The sequence below is a fragment of the Struthio camelus genome, chromosome 4 (genome assembly GCF_040807025.1).
Source record: "Struthio camelus isolate bStrCam1 chromosome 4, bStrCam1.hap1, whole genome shotgun sequence".
NCBI lineage: Eukaryota > Metazoa > Chordata > Aves > Struthioniformes > Struthionidae > Struthio > Struthio camelus.
Window position 1 is genome coordinate 15317877 of NC_090945.1, and position 21883 is coordinate 15339759.

The 21883-nt window shown below is 41.4% G+C and overlaps 1 protein-coding gene across 3 annotated transcripts in view; it reads left to right on the forward strand.

The window, feature by feature from the left end:
* BMPR1B (bone morphogenetic protein receptor type 1B) overlaps positions 1–21883 on the forward strand; it is a 257589-nt gene that overhangs the window by 98163 nt on the left and 137543 nt on the right. For all 3 annotated transcript variants that reach the window (XM_068941585.1, XM_068941584.1, XM_068941586.1), the window contains exon 3: positions 2883–2944. The gene's annotated coding sequence lies outside the window, so the exon portion shown is untranslated. The remainder of the gene's footprint in view (positions 1–2882; positions 2945–21883) is intronic.

The window sequence follows — 21883 nt, forward strand, 5'->3', positions numbered from 1 at the left end:
CTGAATGTTTGGCTTGTGAAAATGCTAATACAGAAATGACTCTCTAAAAGAAACATAGGTCTTCACCTTGGCTCAGTTGCACAGATGCGATGGATGTCCTCAACCTAACAGACCTAACAGATTTGCCTTCCAAGTTGGAGGTGCCTTCTGAATGCAGAGGAGGAGTTGGACAAATCGTTTTCTCCAGCAGAAATAAAAAAATGTGGCTTGGAGAAGTGTAAGGCATTGTACAGTCTGATGAGACTTCAAAATTATGCGAGCTTTGAAAGGAAGATGATCGGATAATACAAAAGCAGATTTTAGAAGCATTGGATCAAGCACTGACATACACATTCTTCTGGTACGGCTTTAGGCAAATAACTAAATCTCTAGGCTGCTATTTCCCTCACTTGAATACAATGGAGAGACAGATTTCCTTTCTCTCACTTTCATGAGAAAAGTAAAAGTTCTTTCTCAAAAGATTTCTTCCACATTGGGGAGAGGGGCTAAAGCTAAGTCTTATTATAAGCATCTTTGTAGGAAGGTTTTCATGGCGCTACAGAAACAGAAAAAATCTATTCTTGAGTCACAAGCTGAAATTCTTCCATGTGTATTTGAGAAACTGTAATCTGTGATGTAGTTGAGTAAAAAGTTATCAATAAAAATTTTAGCAACTCTGTGGAGAGTACTGAAGCACTACTTTGCCTTGAAAACAAAACTTTTGGCAAGCTGAAGAATTACCTTGATGAAATCCATTTTCTCAGATAGGTTGTTTCTGGTTTTATTTATTTATTTGTTTATTTTCTGCTTTTGTACTGTGGGACTGTGGTTCTTATTAAAATCATCTTAGATAAATTTTTGAAACTTCCATGTAAGGTTTTATTGCAGGTGGCCAGGTTTTGGTTTGGTATACCCTGAGTGCGTGAAATCTTCCAAAACTAATGTCAATGTTTTCCGAACGTTATCAAACAAACCATTTAGCAGCCTCTCCCTTTTCCTTTTTCCTGCCAATTTTGCCAGAAGTAACAAAAATTATGCCAAAGAAATTTGAACTGGTTGAGTCCCCCTCCCATTTTTGGTCTTGAGTTTGAGGAGTTTCATCATATTGAATCCGGAGTAGGAACAACCTGAGTGTGGGAGCACAGATGAGAGCGCCTGGCTTTCCCGTGCCAAGCTGCACCTCTGAGGCAGAGGTCCCTTCTCTGAAAACGGGACTTGGACCAAGTGCGGACCCTGCATTTCCAGCAGCCCCTTCGTTTAGGCCCACCAACATGCAGGTCAGGATAGGGGTGGCGGGACTGAAACCGGCTCTGTGGCTGTGGATCAGTGAAGAGTAATTTGGAGCTTAGGGTTCTATATCCGCCTCAAAGTATTGACATTGAAAATGAAGACTGAATACCAGTTGCTTAAGATACTTTACCAGTGAAGCCTTGGTACTGCTTGGGGCAGGCCAGGCATAAATGTGTTAGAATGCAAATTCTCCTTGAGTAGAGGCAGTTTGTGCCCTCAGAGTGTAGCTAACAAAAAAACAAAAAAAAACCCCAAAGACAAACAAATGAATGTTCAAGTTCTGCAGATGCTCACGTGACCTATCTCTTAAAACAAAGCTGTTCTGGGGCTGACTAAAAGTCTGCCTAACTCAGCGTCCTGGGTCTGCCAATGGCCAGCGCCAGGACTGCTTTTCTGTGGGGCTCCAGTTTCAATGTGCAAATAAGTGTTTTGTGGGTGGAAGAAAGAGCAAGTTTCCGATGATACATGGGCAGTGGAGCTGCACCCTGAAAAAAAAACCAGGAGGGTAGCGCGTTAAAGGGAAATAGTCTGATTCGAGTTTGTTAGGTTGAGAAAAGGCTCCCTGTTTTTTCACCCACCATTACAGAAGCCATGTTTGTCCCTGAGCACTTTATTTCTTTTTTGTATTTGAGGAATACAATGCTTTTTTCTTATTTTACCTTTTGTCCTGACCTTTTAAAAATAGAAGTATACAGGATGTTTGGTACGAGTAGATGTGGAAACATCATTGCTAGGTTAGTGTCAGTCTCTTGCGTCTATATAAAATCAAGTCAACAAAGGGTCCTCAGTGAATAATTGAAAAGCTATGAAATGTATTTTATGCAAGAGTGGCACTAAACACAGATTAAACAGCAGTAGATTTAACTGCTCTGATACCTAATGGTGTTTTCAGCAAAACATACAAAAGATGAATCTCATAGCTTCTGCCCTCAGTAGAGACTAGCGCATGGAAAGGCATGTTGCCCTGACTTGAATGTCTTTGCAGTGTGACTGCTGGGCTTTGGGTGGCATTGGGTGGGGTTTTGGGGGGTTGCTGTTCAGTAGAAACTGGCACTAATGGCGCTTTGTTTAGCTGCATTTCAGGATGCTAATTAGTAATTAGGCTTTACTGAGTGTTCACTAGCATGTAATCAGGGCTACCTTTTAAGCAAACATGAGTCTTTTTGTTTTTACTGAAGGGCTCATTAGAAGTTGATGGGAGTTGAACTGCATCTGGGCCCAATCATATAAGTCTTACTCAAGTGACTAATTCAATTGATTGGATTGTTTAGTAACAAGAAATACAATGTCAGCTGGATCTTAATTATTTAATCCATATAACCACTGCATGAGTGTTATGAGTAATATGTAGGGGTAGATCAAAACATTTACTTCTCCATCTCTGAGCAGAAAAACTGGAAAATGAAAAGGGTACTTCTTAGCGTATATACGTGATATTGCACCATTCCTGCCAAACGATTACCACTAGACACAAGTCTCCATAAAAGACTTGCTACGGCGTGATAATAGCTAAAATCTTAGCTACTGGTTCTCTCAGGCGTGATTCAATTGCAACACTCGTGTTAAATGCACCATATTGAATGCAACTGATACATCTTTCTATTCTGTTGCAGGCTGTACAACTTTACTTAAACTGCAAGGCGGGAAGGGGTCTTGAAAATTAAGAATCCTTCAGGTAAGGACTGAATTCAAGCCTTTCTTTTCTGTAGAGACTATGGTTATTAATAAGCACCAGCGTGAAGTGTAAACAGAGGGGCAGTTACTGTTTGTGAACTACGCCTTGTGAAGCTGAAGAAAAATCACTTGAAATACTAATGGTAAGAGAGGCTGTAGTAAAAAGGCTGCTTGAGAAAGGTGCAGATATGTGTTTTTTGGTGATTTTACTACTTTGAATGCTTAGTACCTAGGATGCCTTTCAAAAAAGGAGAGGTAAAGAGTTGTCTTCTGTGACAGAGTAACGGGAGCCAGCTGAGAAGCTGGCTGGAAGTGAAGGGCAACCTTCTGACACTGGGTTTTGGCAACATGACCCTGGTGCAGTCTGGTCGTCACTGTCCGGCTCAGATTTTCAGAGAAGCATTGGTAGACCTCAAACTTCATGTTCAGGAAACGTCCTTGGTCCCCGTGGAGTTATTGCTAAATAACAACATGCCCAGCAAGTTAAGTTGTCATTCGTTGACTGATGTCTCGCCTGGGATAAACAAGCAGTAGCTCTGCAGAAGAAGAAATCAGCAGCTCTTTGTTCAAACAGTCTGTTAAAACTCCTGGCTTGTGCATAAGAAAAAGGATTTGAGGCTTTTCAGAAGGATTGTTGAAAGATGAAATAATTACTCTGTTCATTATGGGAAAAGCTCTGATTTACTGGAGATGGTGCTGTAATGCTGTGTAATCACAGCTGACACAAAAATAAAATATAAGCCTTTTTACTTTGTCAAATAATGAGGTGAGGGTTGCGCTTATTTTGCTTCTAGTGCAGGCTGGTACAATGCAGGTAAGCAGTACACACATCTCTGAGTAAAAGAAGTGGGGATCCACAAATTTGATAGCTGCTTACAGAACATACAAAGATAGCCTTTTAAGTTACAAACTGACAGTCTAGTTTTCGAAGCTAATGAAAACTTTCTGAGCTGTTCTGGCTATAGAGCCTTTGCCATCCTTTCGCTTTCTTCCATTTAAATACATCTATCTCATCCTACAGCTTATAAACAAAATACAGGAAGCTTTTGAAGTTGGATAGTAACTAAAAATCGTACATACGCGTAACTATTCTTGACCCGATATGCTGTTACCTTGCTTGAGAATCATAAAGAGCCTGAAATTGAGAAATTGTGTTGAAATTCCTTTGGGCTTGCATTCTTGGAACTTTTCCTAGAGTAATTTCACTACTTAATTTGCATTTGGTGTTAGAAAATTTATAAGACTCTGGTGCTTTCTTACGTATGCCTAGGTTTTGAAAGGAAAAAGAGTGCCTGTTAAGTTTAAAATAAAATTGTAGCCTTCTCTTATAAAAATGGACAGACTACCATTGAAGTGGCAATAAGTGGCATGGAGGTATTAAGAAAATAAAAAGCTATCTGTTGTCATCCAAAGCTTATAACCCAAACAAATGAATTGTGCATAACTTTTTCTGTTTTAAAGCCCATTGGTATAAAAACTTGATATGTAAAGGATTTTTTTTTTTTTTTAAGACAGTTAAAATGTTATTCCTTTTCCAAATTTTGTCTTACCATTCCTGTGGAAAACGATTATTTTTCATGTTAGAAGTTCAAGCAAATTTTAAACTGAGTTTAAAAAGACTTCCTTTTACAATAAACTTTTTATTTTGCTATTGGTTTTGAATGTTTTTAACATTAGTAATCTGTTTAACCCACACAATTCTGTGATAGCAAATGCTGAGCCTGCTTCTCCGCTATCCTTGTTTGCTGTTTATCTCCTTGAATGTGAATAAAAGTGAGTACAAAAATAAGATTTCCAATTTGATTGCATAGATTATGCATTGTATTTAATCATACATCTGCATAGATGTAAATGACTTTACAGCTTCACACTGAAGACATGCTGAAGATCATCGAATTATTCCGTGCTTAGAATGCCCTACTGGAATAAGGAAGTATCTTGGGCATTTTGTATTATGTGCTAAGCCAGTTCAACTATTTTAGAAAGCATATATGCAAGTAAATTAAATACGGAAAGAACCACATATACGTCCATACTTTTTCTTATTTAATTCTTCTTACTATGTGCTTTTTTTTTTTTAGAATTATACTTGTCTAATGCAGTAATTTTGAACCGCATACACTGTGCTACAAGATTCTGTCTGTAAAATGTCGTAGAAGATTCTCCCCTCTTAGCAATAACATTTTAACATCTGACCATTTATAATTCAAGCCAAACTTTGCTTTGCAGTTTTAGTGACTATGTAAATTTTGAATATTTGACGTAGCTCCATTGGATTGCACTGGCTGTGACTGCCACTGGTTTTCCAATACAGGAAATTGTTGTACTTCAAAGACTTTATATGAGTATTTTTATTGTATATCTGCACTATTATTTATTACTGGAAAAGTTAGTAAAATAAAATGATAGGGGAAAAAAATGGTAAGCCTAGTCCTTCATGTGTGTTGTGCACCTGAAAAAAACATTTGAACTTGGTTTTGCTTCGAGAATGACTTTAAAAACATGATCATGGTATTCTACAGGTATTTCTTGTATGTGATTTCAACATTAAACCTAGTAACTTCAGCAGCTGAAATGATTTTCTGCTAATTTCATGTGGAGCCAATGCAGCTGAGATGAGGTATGCGCGATTGCTTTTGTTCCGTATGAACCATCAGAAGAAATGAATATTGCCCTCCAGTCATGTGAGCAACCAGTTATACCTGTATCAGAGAATCAGCTTGGCACTATTCAAGAAACTGTTGCTCTACAGCCTGGGCTTGAAACTGCTCTGATTCTTGCACTGGCTTATACTGGACCCAGAGTCAGTTGTCTCAAGAGTAAAACCACCTGAAACGTATGTATTTTGGGTAGAGCAGAGCAGGTGAGGGGAGCAAAGGGAGGAAGTAGTTTTTGTGTGGTTTCCCTGTGTAAGCTGACCTCACGGTGGCATCACAAGAAAAGCGGTACTAGTCCCAGGAAGGCCCAGCGTGTGGACAGGGCAGCAGGAATGGACTAGGAGAAGCAACCTACAGTTAGGCCGTCTCAGCTGTCTCACAGAATTGCATTTTGCAAGTCCCTGGAGAATTCTCCAGTGAGCTGAGCAGTGCAGGGTGAAGCAACGAGCATCTGTCCAGTGTCATGAAATATCTCTGTCACATGGCTCCTGAGGAGCATCATCCTCCCTGGCTCTCCCTGCAGCTCAAAACTCTGGAAAGATTCTCGTTCTTCTGTTCGCCAGATTCAATTTACATTGTGCTCTGGGGGGTTAATTTATTTCCTATCATTGACGCAGTCCTGCAAACCCCTGTACTCAAAGCCGGCGAGCGTGATGCTGCATCTCGGTGTAGGTAAGTTCTCCTCCTGCACGTTCAGCCTGGGGCACGTTTATTGCGTTAAGAGGATGGGCCCTAACTGTGCTTGCCTGGTGAATAGGTAACACTGAAATCTGCCCTGGTAACCGAGTGGATAAATGTACTCAGTATAGAAGTTTTAAGCAGGTTTTACCCTACGCCGTACTATCATAATTTTAAATTAGATTTACTAAAAATGGAAATCCAGATTCAAGCTGACATCATAACATATGACCTGCAGTAGCAATGAAAATTGAAAACATGAGACAAGGGCATTAATCACTGAATAGTTTATAAGCTTGTCCTGAATGTTCTTCTGAAATGTTAACACTGTTTTATTATATCCAATAACAATTTAAAGTCAAAATTTATGAATATTGTCGGTGCCTAAGATAAGGCATTCAAACTCATTCTGTTGTGCTTACCTCTGGCCCAAATCTTTCAAGCGTTTAGTGAAGCAGGCAGAGCTGCTTGCACGTGTAACCTGTTGCTCTTAGTGGGACTGGTGATGTGAGCAAAAGAGTAGGGTTCTGATGTGACGGCTAGACTTGTACGAGCTCAGAAGTTTTAGGTACGTATTTAGTTGCGGAAGACAGTGTCAAAGGGCCTCAGCATAGATGCCTCTGCAAAGTTGTGATTTTTTGTTTGTTTATTTTTACCAGTTTGGGTTTTGGTTTGGAAAACTACTGGTAGTTTATTTTGTAAAGGTAGTTATGTTAGTGTTGAATGTAGTTGTTTAATGTGTGTTTAATATGGGGTATAGTGAAAGCAGTTCAACTTATGTGATATACAAAACTGATCAGGGCTATAATCAAAAAGGTCCTTCAGGATTTTTTCAGGTGACTTGGTAGAGTGCAACTTGAAACCAATTTTTCGCTTCATTCATTTTTGGAATCTCAAGTTACTGACTTCTGTCTGTAGCATTTTATAAATAACAGTATAATGTGCAGGATTCATTTGATAGTTTTTTAAATAAAGATGTCAGATTAACTTGAGTGAATCTCAAGTCTATAATGCTACCTCTGTAATATGCTTTATTTTTATGCTACTTTTTATGCTACCTCATTAGTGTATCCCAGAATATTCATAATTTGAGTTGAGATATAGTTGACTTCCTTGGAATTTGGGATAACATGAGGGAAGGAGAGAACATTACCTTCCAAACTGTTCACCTGCTGCGTTAGGTGAGTTAAGTGTTGACCTTCTTGTCTTGTGGTACATAGCTCTTGCTCTTTTTGCCCTCTCAAAATATAAGTTAAAACTTTGCCTGTGGTATTTGTATCTGTTTTGTTTTGTTTGGTGTATTTTTATCCTGACTTAAAATTACTAAACATGATCAGTTTTGCTTTACTTTTCCAGCTCCTGAATATGCAAAAGTTGGCTTGTATGTTTGAAGGATTTGGGGTCAAAATATGATCTCATATTAGCAGAAATATACGCATATTGTGCCAAGTCCTTTTGCACGTGTTAGACAGACATACTTAGGCTGCCATTAGAAAAAAAATTTCTAATGAAAATTCCTCCTTAGGGAGGAAGGTGGAGCTTATCAAAAGTGGGACAACATAAGGATAATTTTTGAGTCATCCCGATAACCACAAAACTTATCTATTTTTCACCACTAGCCCTCCTCATTTCAACATGCCCTAGGGAGGAGGAGTAAAAATTTGGAGCAACCCTTCTGCTGTGCAGTTTTGGTGTGGTATGCAAGCGAGGTGCAAACTTGCTAGGGTCAGGAGTAAGCGTCATGTAAACGCAGAACGTCTGACTTCAAACCAAAGGCACGGACAGGACTCCACTTAGCTGCAGTGAAGTCCGGGCTTTAATTCCCGAGTTAGAGAGGAAAAAACAAACAAACCACCCACCCTTGCTACTGAAAATAAATTTATACTTGGTGTTTAAATGTCTGCTCTGTCAATGTAGAATCTTTTGGTGGAAGAACAACTCAGTTCCCGTATAGTCTGAGCCAGTGATTTCAAAATAGATTTAAGTGCTTTTGTAGGTGAAAATGAGCTTAGTTGACAGTGGGCTGATTGTAGCTTTGGTATTCTGCTTTATTGGGTAGTTCCAGTAGTAAACTGAACTTATTCAAGTAACTCTGTGAAAAGACCCTAATTGCCTGTTCTCAATTATATTTTTAAAGAACTCCACTCTTTGCCTGTTCTTAGTTTAATGCAAGGTACATGGTGCAACTTGTATACGCATATTGTTTAAAGGCTTTGAATGGCCTGCCTGTCTGATCCATTTTAATAGATTCCAGCCTTTTTCCATGACATCATTATTATAACAGACTTCCTAGCAAATATGAACAGCTGCTGTGTATTTTTTTCCTGTGTTTTATATTAAAACTGTAGCAGCTTTTCCGTTCTCTACAAATGACAGCAGTAGGTCTGTCTGATGAGAAACAAAATGAAAAAAGTCAAAGTAAGAAGCTGTGATACTGTTAACAGACCAGTAATGTAACAGGTCTCCATGTATGAATGGTTTCATAATGCAATAAGGGATTGCTTATGCTGCTGTCATGGTGGTCAAAGGTTGCTCTCATTTCCTTCCCCCTCCCTCCTCCTGAACTCAACTGTGCATCATTAAAGATGATGAAAACAGTGTTGTAGTCAGCTTCCTGGCCCAGATGGCAATTTGCATGAAGTATTTTACTGCACTTTTTTATAATATTGTTATTATGCAGACCATGCATAGAGACTTTGAAGTTCTTTCAATTCTTATAGTTTAGGTCAAGGAAGCTTGCTTCATTGCTCCTCTGTGCATCCTGGAGCTCAGTGGTGGTTTGGAGGCTACTTTACACGGAGTCGGTAGTATTAAATGAAACTAGGAATTCATCAGTCCTGTTTTACAGCATAGTTTTCTGTCTGGCTCCATCTGTAAATAACTGGAGGATATCAAAGGAGGATGTGGACCTTTGGATCACTGTATTGCAGTTGTGTCTGGCCCAACTTGGTTGGAGTTTCAGCACCTTTTAGGTGCCTTGTACAAACAGAACATGAAATCTGCTATGTTTCAGGCTGCCATAAGCAATATGCACATTAGATTTAACAAAAAGCAAATATAAACAACATATGTCCTTTCCAGGGTTCTAGATGGAAACATGAAGTGCCGTGCAGTATAACAGGATGTTCGTAGGTCACTGCTGGCATCCAGCAAGCTAGCAGTTAATGGCCTACTCAGATCTCAGCTGGGTGCTCCAGCTGGAGTTGACAGCACTGATAAGTGAGGGAACAACTGCTGCTCAGAAAGACCTGCAAAATACATGCAAAATACAGCTTCCTGTTACCTGGGGCAGGTTTTGCTTAATGGCTCTGAAACCAGGGCTCAACCTCAGCTGACTTTTTCCTCTTTCTTTTCTGTTTTCCTCTATGGTTGGTTCTCTTCAGACTCTGCACCCTTCTAGAGGGTCCGTAAGTCAGACTGCATTAGGGGTGAAGCGTCTAGCTCGTCTTGCATTTCAGTATATGCATCCAGTAATGCATGAGCGGTGCCACGGGGTTGGTCCGGTCACATGGCAAGTTGTGGCTGTAGTGCTCCACTGTGCCCAGGAATGTGTGGTCCAGCAGTGGGCTTTTTGAGTATGAATCCCCATAGGAAATTTGTCCTACCTGCAGTATAAGAACTCGGGTGCCAGTTTTGGGGGGTATTTGGGATGCAAGGGTGCCTGATGGGGTCCAGTCCTGACTGAGGAAGCATGTGCTGGAGCTGGTCTGACTTAAAGACCTGCTAAGCCTTACCGTTTAATGTGGGCATAATAAGACTCATCAGCAGTTAATTCGGTTGTCTTAGTCCTGTGTCTTCTGTGATGCTTTCTCCCCTCATTCGGAAATAAGGCACCTGTATTTTAGTTTCCTTTGTGGAAAAGGTGCAGACACAGTAGATAGAGTCAGAGCTACAATGTCACTGGGTGTGGTGTTCATAAAATGGTGCCAATTTTGTGGCTGCCTTTAGAGAAATAACTTTATAAGAAAGAAATAACCGATGCCTTCTGGAGTTTATCGATTATAAGCCCTTTGTGTTCATCTAGCAGGAGCTTTACAACTTGACCTCTTCTCTATTCACGTTCTGAAGCAGATCTGAAGGCACACCTCTTTCAAATAATTATAAACCTGCACTGGACGGACACGTGAAAATTGCCCCCTGGTTTGTAACCAGAGAGGGCCTAAAACAGCCCCTGGATAGTACGTAATGTAACTGTTGCCTACAAAAGCATTCCCTTGAATGTCTGATGCATCAATGCCAATGTGCAATGTTAATGCTTTGTCGTATTGCTGTGCAGCGCTGTGGGTAGGAGGACACCTGCAAACCACACGTGGTTTTGACACTCAGCTCACGTTGGAGTGGGATGGTTAACACAAATTCAGTCTCGTTCTAACATTAAGAAATTTCTGAAGTTCACTTTTTTTGTCACGCTCCTCTTGTTTACATGGAAATAAGTGCAAAAATTCTGACGTTCAGTGGAATAAATCCAAGGTATCACTTTCAAAACAAAGAAACACCATGTTATGTAGACTGTATATTCAGATCGTAACTGTTACGATGCCACTTACCCTGTCGGGGAAGGATCCTATGTCTTTATGTCATTACCTTGAAATCCACCAATTTGGAGAAAACGTTAGCGACTTCCTCCTTGTACTGATTTTAGGTTATTGTTTTCTTCACTCAAACATGGAGAAATTTAAATTCTCCTTTCCACTTTCCTCAACCCCCATATCATTTTAGAAAATGCTCTCTGGCAACCTGTATTTACAGTCATTTGAGCTTATTGCTGGTGTACAAACAGATTGTGGACTGTTTTATTAGTTCATTTCAGTAAATAAGCTAATCTGCTTTCCAAAAATAATGTTTTTTTCCCCCAAAAAAGAAAGTTCCAGAGAATAACTGATGCTTGCGTAGCTTTATATGAACAGATTTCTGAAAAACATTAGCAAGCTTATAAAAAAGTTACCTACAAAAGCTATTATTTTTAAAAGTGTAAATGCTCAGGCATCCAGTCTGCACTTTATGGCTTTGCAGTCATTGATACTTAAAATCTGCAGTATATACAGCATCAAGCCACTTAATGACCATATCTATTCTAATCTGTTTTGCAAAGGAAAATTGTGGAAAAATTTCGCTAAAATTAATGTAATTATCATTACAACACTGAATCACAGAAAAATATGGATCATGTACTGGTAATTTGAACACAAAGAGATCTGGGAAATAAGTTCTACGCTTCTTCAGACTGTTCTTCACAAGAACAATTTGTTTCACATTTTGCTTCATGCAGTAGTCAGAACTCTGAAATAAAGCTCAGAATATGTTTTTGTTGCAGGATAAATCAAAAAAAGTCATTCTCTGAAAAATTACTTAACTGTATTTTTTGCTATTGAGAGCCTCCTTATACTGGTAAAGCTGAAATGGCTATGCTAATGAAAATATGAGTCTTTGACTAGCGGAGACGCAGTGAAAACTGTTTAAATTTAGTGTGTTTCATAAACAACAGAAAATTGTATGTTGAGGCTGAGAATTTATTTTCCCATTTATTTTTTGCTGGGTTTGTATTAAAGTGTGTTAATGGTAGACTCTGGGAAGAAAAGTAGAACTTCATTAGCTAGCTGAGTATGAGTTTTCAGGTGTTTTTTTACATATCCTAGCTTCAGTATCTTAAGCAGATTAGTCGACTGCTTCATCTGTTCCTCAAAACCTAGTAAGTCAGAATACCAAAATACAGAAGAGACAAAGACCTTGCTGAGTGAGGCCCATGATTTCTGGAAGGCTTTACTTCTGTGTGTTTTTTTCTCTCTCCTGTGTAAATGTGTTCCTTGTGGTAAGCCCCGTGGGGTGCAGCTCACGTGTTAGAGTATCACTGTTAAGACCGCTCTTCATAAGCCTGGCGGTGTTGCCAGCAACATAGGAGAAAGTGCATGGATGTCTACAAAATAACTTTATTTCATTTGTCCTATTAAAAACTGCTGGGAGCTCTTACTGCTCCTGTGCTAGATACTTAGGAAAAGCCAGGACACAAATTCTCAATGTTGTGGTATTTGTCATACTTGGAGGAGGTTCCGGTGGTTGACATGAATGGTAACGAGAGATTTTTGGTTTATTTTTATTTATTTTTCACCTCCGTGGCCATCGGCTTCAAGCTGACCCAAGCTGGCAATGAATATAATTTACGATGAGCTGCCGACTTTAAAACCAGTAGCCTGTTTTGTGTAAAATGAATTGATGCCTGTTAGACCCAGTGCTGCTGGGCAAAAATCTGCATTGCAAACCAGTCGGTACAACTGAAACGTTGTAATAGTATCGTGGTTGTAGTCACCATGCTCAAAGACTGCTAAGTGGGGCAGAGTTTGTAGGGAGAGGCAATATCCTGCATTAGACAAACCAGTAGAGTCGGAAAAAACAGAGGAGCTTTCAGACAAGCAAGCCCTTCTTCAGGTCAGTGCAGGAAAGGCTTTCTGTGCCCAAAAGCTTGTCTGCTTTTTCCGTCTGTATCAATTGGTCTAATAAAAGATATCACCTCTTCTTGCAAACTTTGCCTGGCTGAAATACTAGCATTCCCTTTGGCAGCTTCAGCAGAAAAGCCAGGAGCAGCATGGGTACAGCGCTGCTAAATTTCCTGGGCTGTTACTCTGCTGGGGCTCTGCCTGCCCCACACGTCTGCAAAGCCCGGGATGCTCATCCTGGGCACTAAGGGAGAGTACGCTCGAGCACGGAGGTTGCCAACAATGCTCACTGGATGGTTTGTTCAGTGCTTTCTTCGACTTTAAATTGAACTTTGCATAGCTTTAATTCGAACTTTGTACAAAAAGGAAATTTTGCCTTCCACGGGAGCTGTTTTCCCCTCGCTGCTCGAGAGATTTAGGCCCGCATCTCCTGTGAATGCTCATCTTTCTCACGTGGCCAGCCTGTGTGCGGGGATGGTTACAGAAGGCAAAATTGTCACCTGGGCATTGCTCTGTTTTTCTGATCACTTTGATTTGTGGTGTGCTTAGGTCCAGCTAGATGATACTCACCCAAAAGTTGTTGCTAAGTCTCTTGCCTAGTTTTAGAAATGGCTCTAACAACACAGAGCAGAAGACAAAAATACGTGGTGTCCTGATGTAAATTGGGTCTGAAGAGGTCTGCTGTAATTTGAAAACAAAAGAAGTAGTGTTTCCAACTCGAGAGCCAAATATCTTGCAGTCAAATGCAAAAAAATGTTTATAGTGTTGTATAGTTTTATTACTACAGACTGAAGGAAAACAGCTTACTGAATGACTTTCAGGGACTGGATTTTGTACCAGTGGACTGTCAAATAGTGGACCAAAAAAAACCCTCGCTGCTGTAGGGAGGGAAGAAGATCTGTAAAGAAAACACAGCTTTCATTTACAGCTTGCAAGGACAGGTGCTATTTTCAGGCTCGCTGGGGGCCCTAAATCCCTGGGGTGGGGCTGCGGTTGTGACGTGGAGAGGCTGCATTGGCACCCATGGCAGCGCAACGCCACGTGCTGGGGCTCTCTGTGGCGGCACCGTGTTTCGGGAGACTCGGAAGGTCCTGGGGTGACCCGCTGTACCCCAGGTACTGCCTGGTCCTCTGGCAAGGATGTCGCAAGAACAGCTGTGTGCTGTTGCCTTTCCACTTCTCCGCTTCATATAAAACCTGTTTGCTTGGGCTTGGCTTCTATCTGATGTTCTCTAGTTGTATTTTGCTTGTTTTTTCCTAGGTGTGGTGGCCGCTAAGGTGTGCGGAGCAGTTATTTCTCTCCGCCCTGGCCGGATCACGTGCAGTTACTGTCGTTCTCGTCCACTTCTTGGTGAGATTTGTGTCTTCCACAGCAATAAATGCTCTTAAAGCAGTGCAGTCCAGCAGCAAGTTGATCGGTGCCCTTCTTTTAATTGTTTTTGGTATCTTCTCTACTTGTTATAGTTCTCTACTAACACCAGGCTGTTGCTGAAGACTATAACTGCAGGGTGAAGCTGGGGTTACAGTAGAGCCTGAGACAGTTTAGCCTTTTGAGCTGTTGCAATAAGAGAACAAACAGTTCTCCGCCCCAAAGTGCACAAGGAGGTGTGAATGAGCTGTCATGTCTTCTCTGGATCAGAGAGCTAGTCTGGAGCCAGGGCCTGAAAAACATACCCTGTGCCTAACTGCAAGGGCAAAAAATACGTAGGCTGCCATGCTCCCTGTTGTGTTCCTAGGCAGTGATTGTGAAGAACTTGACTTTGACCTTGAAAAAAAGATGTCTCTGTGCAAAACCTATATATGCACTGAAAATAATTAAGGAAGTGACAAACTATCTTGAAAAAACCTTCAGACCTAGTGCCCCACAGCAGTGGAGGCCCTGATGTCCTTTCTGTTTGGGGTTGTGCAGCGGAGGCAGGAGTCATGTTTTTGTTCCTCGTTGGCCGTTCTGTCTGTGCGGCATCCCCTCTCGCCAGCCGCTCCGTGCTGGGGTCCTTGCTTTTTGTGCGTTTCTCGTTAGCAGTTGTTATCTTGCTACAGTTCAGCAGGCTTCTCTGCAGTTGAAGAGGTATCAAAAATTGTTTACTTGCTTGCAAACATGGGAAGCCAGCTGTAATATTTACTCCCTGTTCATGTTGGGAGAATCATTTTGCAACCAAAAGAAACCCTAAAATCTGGTGAGGTTTTGGCATTTGTCTAGTTGAGTAGGTGGAGAGATTTTCAAGCTTGGATTAAAGCACGTGTGTTGAGGCACAAGGACGGAGAAGCAAAACAGCGTGAATGCAGAGTGAAGTACCGTCTCGGACCTGAAATATGGCCATGCAAAAATACGAGGTACGTGTTTGCTGTAAGCAAATAAATGGCAGGTATGGCTAAGACAAAGTGAAAAAGGGGGACAGAAAAGTAACCAGTGCTGACTGGTGAAGAAAAGCGTGATCTGGATAGGCAGACCGCAAAGGTGCTCGCACGATCTGTTATGTGTGAGGGTTGTGTACATGGCGGAAATCGCTGTCATCCAAATCTGCCGTTAAAAAATAATGAGACCTAGAGCTGCCGCTCGTGAAAGCATAATGTGTAAGGGCTCGCTGTAAATTATACTGAGGTGTAATTTGTTAAGCGATTCTGAACCTTGCAACATGTGCCTCCTTGAACAGGAGATGAGGCACATGTGGTTATAATTCCAAGATGCTAGTTTGCCCTAAGTGCTGGTGTTTGTGTCTTGTAGTACAGTATTTATTGTTATTAGCCTAGATTTGGAAAAAATAAACAAGAATGTTTAATATTTTTGCTGATGTCACAAGCTTGGCAGCCAGCCTGTTAAATAAGTTTGTGATAAAATTCCAGCATCAAAAATTAAGGCTGGAGATTGAACTGGGATCTCTGTTTGGTATTATATATGTAATAATTTTTTATTTCATATTAGTCTTCGCTTAACTATCTTGGATGCTGTAATAACAGAAATTAAATTCACTGGATTTGTTCTCCTCAATAAATGCAGTGGAAATGTAACTATTGTATTTTTTTGCCTTTTCGAAGAGCAGTCTTGCAGCAAGGACTTCTTATGGTCTCTATCGTTATGCTTAGTAAGCATGTTCTTTACAAATGCTTCTTTTGAAGGTGATAACAGTTTCATTTTTCTGCTTCAGCAAAATGATGCCTTTCTTTTCTCCGCCAAAATTACCAGTTAGGACTTTTCACACATTTTATAGCAGCTAGAGATTTGTGGTACTTTTTAGCATATGTGCGTGAAATCTTAGTTGGGGAGGAAGTGGGGATTTTGTTTGTTTTTTTTATCAGACACCGCAAGGAATCCCCCCTCCCCCCACCCCCCCGGAGGGTTTTGGAAGATTTCTTCTTTTCCTTCTCATAGCATTCACCATTATGCTTCCCTCCTTATGTATTCATGCGCCCAGGAGCTTCAGTACACATCATTTTTCCAAGGCCCTGCAGTGCAGGGTGTTTCCTTGTGCTGTGAAATATGTGCCCGCTCCTCTGGTATCCTTTCCTTCTCTTGGGATTTGAATGCTTTTTCCTTGCTGTTCCCCTCAGTTGCCCTCAGCTGAGTAGATCCGTCTTTTGCCTTTTCCTCAAAAAAAAATCCACAAATTCCCCATTATTCAGCTGCCTCCAGTACTTAGAGCCGCCTCTTCTGAGCAGTTACTTCTTTCCACCACAGTTAACTAAATCATTCCCTTCTTTATACTGGTGATAATTCAAGAGCTCCCTCCTCTCTGTTCTTCTCCCATCTCTCTCTCTGTTTATTTTAGAGAAGATAGAAGAGCTGCTGTCTAATGTCTGCTCAGTTAGTCACATACTATCTAATCAGTGACATTTTCTGGAGATTTGCAACCTTCTGACTCAGATTATGTTAAATATCTGACATTTTTCCATTGGAGTCCATATCTTTCCTTCTTTGAAAGAGGACAAAAAAACCCCAAACACCTTTCTATCACTAGCTGTTATGACTAAAATGATTATTTTTCTTTGTCTCAACTCCCGATTGCAGAAAAATATAAATGCAATTTCCAAAAAAAAAAAGCCATCTTATTTTAAAAATGCATGAGGAGTTGTGCATTTGTAGTACACATCAGCAAAAAAGAAGATGTCTTTCTAGACAGCATAGTTGAACTATGCTTATTCAGAATTTTGCTTATCGAGCTGCTTTAATTGTAGCTTATCTTAATGAAGAGTGAAGAAAATTAGTTTGGTAAATAAGAGTTTGTCATGGACAAACATGCAGAAGGAAAAAGACTTTTTTTAGCAAAAGATTCTGGGAAGCTGATGTACAGTACAGCAGATAATGAAGAGTTATTTTAAGGGCACCCACTTTTGAATGCCTAATTTCTTTTGACTGCTACAGCTTGAACTTTTCCCAAAGGCTACTTCTGAAGTATTGATGCAAAATTCCTCTGAGACTTGTTTCCCACCAAGATTTTGTGACCACAGTGTTTGTCCAGCTGTCGGCCTGTGTATTAGTAATGTTTAATCTCATTGGCCAATTTCAACCTAACTTGTGGGAGGCCTGGAAGTAAAAGGGCCCACAGTTTCTGAGGAAAAAATTGGAAATTGGGTAGAAGGGAGAAAGAGAGACTCACAACAGTATTGCCTCTGAATCAAAGGCTGCAGTTTCAACTCAGGAGTTCCCCGTCGTACTTTGCTTTCCAGCTGGTCGTTCCTCACGTGGAGGTTGGGCCACTGGTTAGCTCAAGGGTGGTTTGGAACCAACAAAAATATGTATTGCGATTTGACACCGTTAAGGGATGCAGGAGGATGCCAAAAGATCTGCCGCGAGGGATTGCAGCAGTCTGCTCATGGAGCAGAAATCCACGCAGCTCACTGCGAGGAGCAAGCGTGCAACGTGCTGGAGGTGCTGAAAGGCTCTGGACGAGGCTGGAGATACTCAGCTTTGTGCCACCGATAGGGTTGTAGTAGTTTGTGTGGGACGTCATGTGGAAGGCTTGGGTCTATGGGTCTGCAGAGTGCAGGGCTTCCTTTGCTTAGGAAAGAGCACCTGAATTTCCATACATAAAAGGTTTGCTGTATCAAACTCTGAATTCCCTTTGCCTTTCTTTCTTTCTTTCAAGCCACACGAAAGTCACACAGCCGTACTTTTGTAGGCTGCCAGCTTCATGGACAGCTGAACAAAATTTGCTTGCTTGTGTTGACCAGCAATGCATAGAGATAATCAGCTTTTAATCAGCTATACAGTTACAGGGAAGAGAGATGGTTGATGGCTGTGTTTTATAACCCCAGGGGCCATAATTTGGCTTTCTTGCCGCACGTTGCGCACCCTTGCTATGCAGTCATAAAATTGGTTTGCAACTGCATGGGATAGGGTTGAGAACAGGCTTTCCTTTGTTGTTGTTTTCTTTTCAGCTGGTAGCGGGTGGATCAAGGTTTTGGAAGTGAGATAGGCATAAGGCAGGGAAGTTTTAAAGAAAAGATTGTTTTTAAAGGAAAGAGCTAATTGCTTCTCAGGCTTTTAAGTCTCATTTTTAATAATTTAGCACTTTGATACATGGGCTCTTGATCATTACATCTTAGCACTTTCCAACAACATTTTGAGAGGAGTGACGGGAAACAAGTCCAAGACCGTGAATAATTGTGGAAACATCCGTAGCTGACGGAATAAATTACGATCCTTGGTCAACCAAAAAGTTCTGGTACACAGTGGGAGTTTTTTCCGATCATTTCTTAATATTTCTACCTTTTCTCTGGTTTACTCTTTAGAAGAGATGCATTTTCAAGGTCTTTATGTAACTTATTTTGGTAGATTCATTATTCATCAATCCATTTGATTGTAGCTCTTCCTTCTTCCTGTAGCTTTTTTTTTTTTTGTTTTTTTGTCCGGCTTTTGCCAAGCAACTAAAAAAATGAATTAAAAGTTTCTTTGGATTGCAGAACTAAATGGTTATGTGAACTTTTGACTAGTAAGAGGAATTTTAATGGGCCTAAATAACACTCAAATTCATAGAATTCATATAGTCAGTGCTGGAGACTGTGCTGAGACAGCTGGGACTGTTCAGCCTGCAGAAGAAACGGCTCCAGGGGGATCTTGTCAATGTGCGTCAATACCTGATGGGGAGAGTACAAAAGATGGAGCCAGACACTTCTCAGTGGTGCCCAGTGAAAAGAAAAGAGGAAATGGGCACAAACTGAAATGCAGGAAATTCTGTTTAAGCATAAGAAAACCCCTTTTCCTGTGCGGGTGATTGAACACTAGAACAGGTTGCCAGAGAGGTTGTGGAGGCTCCATCCTTGGAGATATTCAAAACCTGACTGGACATGGTCGTGGGCAGCCTGCTCTAGCTGACCCTGCTCTGCCCAGGGAGACTGGACCAGATGATCTGCAGAGGGGCCTTCCAACTCCCACTGTTCTGTGGGTTGGTGAAATATTAGGTAAATTCAGCTTAGAATCCCAGTGTTTTATCTAAAAGATAGATGCCTTATTTTTCACTACAACTAATGAAACAATTTATTGGGCCAGTCTGAAGGTATTATACGTAGTTCTTCTTGGATAATAACGAATCACGCAGCCTGTTTTCAGACTCCATCTATAACGACCCGAAACATGGACATTTCAGTGTAAAAATTAATCAACAGTAAGAGCAGCCTTTCCTTAAATAATGTACTGTATATGCATTCCTAGTTAAAGATACTGTGATTACTTAGATGAGTAATTCACATGGCAGTAAGATGACCCCCATTCAGGTTTTGCGTCAAGGTGAGACCTGGCATGCCCCGAGCTCGTTCTGTGTTTGGTGTCAGGGTCTCTAGAGGAGGAAAACAGGAGAGTGTTGGAAGTACGAAAATTTGCCATAAAGTTTTGGTGCTGTCAGTATGATTTACAGCAAGGTCACAGAGAGAGGCGCTGGTGGACTAGTGTGAACTGAGTGCAGTTCTGTAGCTGTCTTCAGTAGCAGGGTTAGTGTGGGACTGCTGCTGGTGTAACCAAAGATAACACCTGACCCAGTAGCATTAAATCTTAAATCAGAAGACTCTGTTAATGTCATTAAGAGAATATATTGTGATGAGGTTGGGATTGTTGTACTCTGCGTGTGAAGAAAAGGGAGGTGCCTGAGTAAAGCGGAGCTGAAGAAATGAGGGAATCAAAATCTTCCTGCGTGCATATACTTGAGCAATGCCAGGCTACGAGAAGTAACTGTGCTAAAAAAACTAATTCTTACAGGATTGCGAGGAAAAAATCCATTAAATTTGTCCTAGAAACACTTAGGGAGTTAGTTTGCCCTTCCTATGCGTTTAGACTCTTTCTTATTTCTTTATTTCACATTTCCCCTCCACTGCACTCATCTTCTGACTCATATGCCTGCAATATGTGTTTTAGAAGGAATTTGACTCTAACCCAAATATTTAGTCTGATTCAAACAAGCCCAATTCAGTGCGTATCGTTACCTTTGCTCTTTGCCGCGCGGAGCGTAGCTGTCCAGCAGCAGGCATCCAGCTGGGAGTGCCGGCATGCAGCTGCTCGAGGAAGCCCCGCGGCAGAGGGGGAACGTGCCCGCCGCAAGCGTGAGTGTTTGCGGATAAGTGGCATCGTTTGCTCTCCCAGGCGGCGCTGGCCCTCCGCTATCGAAAAGGAGCCGTCGGCCCAGTGGAATCAACAAGCTGCCTGACTGGGAAGGTAAAATAAAATGGCCTGGGTAAAAGAACTGTAACTGAAATTTACACCGCTTTATGACCTCTTTGATGCAGATTGGATTATTTTGTTTTGCTACAAGGTTCGAAATTGTAAGACACGGACCTGCCGAACCGAAGTAAACTCAAACATCCTAAGCCTGCTTGTTTCTAACTTTTAGTCAGGTTGTGCCACAGTAAAACTACCGTATAAGGCGGTAAGGAAAACAGGTATTCCTGACAGCGCCTTGGTTCACTTGTTTTGCCTTCGTCAGTGCTTACAAGCAGCGACGGGTCGCTGTGCGTCACGGAAGTGAAGGCGGGGGGGAGAATGACAAATTGGACTGTATTATGGTGTATTTTTCTAACTACTGTGTCTGAGGGTCTTAAAGGCTTTGCGGCACTCTGTTGCGCTGCTTTGGAAGGGGTGCGCCTGCGTCGTGCCCGTTTGCCTGGCCCTCCCGTGTCCCGCGGGGGCAGAGAGCTCCCGGGCGCCACGAGCCGCCGGTCAGTTCAGCCTTCTGGTTTCCTCTCTGACGGCTCGCTGGTGCTTTTCGGCAAAGTTGGCTCTTTGGCTGGTTTGTTGTCTAGCGTCAGTGTTTATTCCCTGGCAGAACTAAGGCTGCCTTTTTTTTGTCTGGGGAAGAACAAAATGGTTTCTCTGTACCAAGGTGGTTATAATTTATAGAAATGCCTCATTTCTTGAAAATGTTTAGCTCGCTCTTACAACGTACGAGTGACCCACACTTAATTTTTATTCCAGCAGCTGAAATTTTAATTGATGCAGCATTTGTTGATTGTGCTGGGATGCACAGAAACCTGAAACCACATTCCCCAAATTACTCGCTGTGTGATGTCTTTATATTTTTAATGGTCTTCTCTTCAGAAGTCCCGTTACGGTATTGCTCCAGTTGAGAAGAACAAATAGTCTATTTATGAAGCGCGCGGTCAATACTATTTCAGCTAATACTGAATAAGCACTTACAATAATCTGTCAACAGTACAGTTTTTTTTTTTGGAGTCATGTGTGATCTTCCTGCCTGCTCCCCGGAGCCCAGAGTATTTATTGCTAGAAACAAAGAACCTTAGAGTCAAAGGTAAGCAACTGTGTGCTGAAAGAGCAAGAGCATGCCTGTAAAGTGCAATATGGTAGAAAACAGTTAGTAACGATCACCTAGCAGGGCCCACTCTGCTTTCAGCGTTCCCTTCCCGCCCGCTCCCCTGCAAGCCGGTTTAGCTGCCTGGCACGGTTCCCTGTGGCCGCGCTCATAAAGAGCGAGTTCATGCATCGTCGTATGTTTTACGTGAATCCGTTAGTCTGCAAGGAGTGTGACACTATTGCATGTTCGTTTTAGCCAAACGCATCGCATTTCGTTCTGTGAAAGCCTGTTTTTGAGCATGTTGCCGATTACTCTGAGTAGATTCGGTGTTTTGTGGAGTTGGACCCTTAAATTGCGTTTGGGTAAAAGCTGTCCTTAAATATGTAAAGCTTTCGTTACAATACAGCCCTTCTGTGTCGTACACCAGTAATCTCTGCGTG